The following is a 711-nucleotide window of genomic DNA, read 5'->3' on the forward strand; positions in this document are numbered from 1 at the left end:
GAGATTCTGAAAATCCCTCGGAAGTTCCTCCAGGAATTGCTTTGAAAAATCCTAACTAATTTAGTATTTTTAAATATATTCCTAAAGAATTTCCGAGGGAATACCCAAAAGAATTTGCAAAGTAATCCCTAATTGATTTCCCAAATAAATTCCTAGATTCCACCAAGAATAGCTTCGGAAATTCTCCAGGAATTCTTTTGAAGATGGTACTACATTTTCAATAGATTTGATATTTATTCAAACATTTTTAATGATTTTTTTCATCTTTTGAAAGAATTTAACTCATGACCACAGGGTATTGAAATTTCCCTGATTAGTGGAATTCCGAAATTCAGGTATTTTCCAGGTGGGGAGAAATTCCCTGATAATTCCAGGTTTTCCAGGTTTTTCCAGGTAGTAGACACCCTGACAGACATTTTCAAAACTCATGAACGCGGGGAGGGGTCTAGAGGGGCGGCAAAGAAAGCCCTACTAATCCCCTTTGAGAAAAGTCCGGGTCCATGAAATTTGGTCAAGCTTACTGAGAACGAGTACTTCGAAGGAGGTGACTGTCGTCCCGGCTTTTTAAGGGTTAATGAACACTATGTCGTTTTCGTTTATTGCACCGCTTGCCGGTGTATGCAAACTTGCACTGGAATCGTTCGTTTTAAAAGTGCAGTTCCGTTCTTGCACTTTTGCCACCGGTGCAGAAAAATCTACACCTACCGGAGC

The sequence above is a fragment of the Armigeres subalbatus genome, chromosome 2 (assembly GCF_024139115.2).
Source record: "Armigeres subalbatus isolate Guangzhou_Male chromosome 2, GZ_Asu_2, whole genome shotgun sequence".
Classification (NCBI taxonomy): Eukaryota; Metazoa; Arthropoda; class Insecta; order Diptera; family Culicidae; genus Armigeres; species Armigeres subalbatus.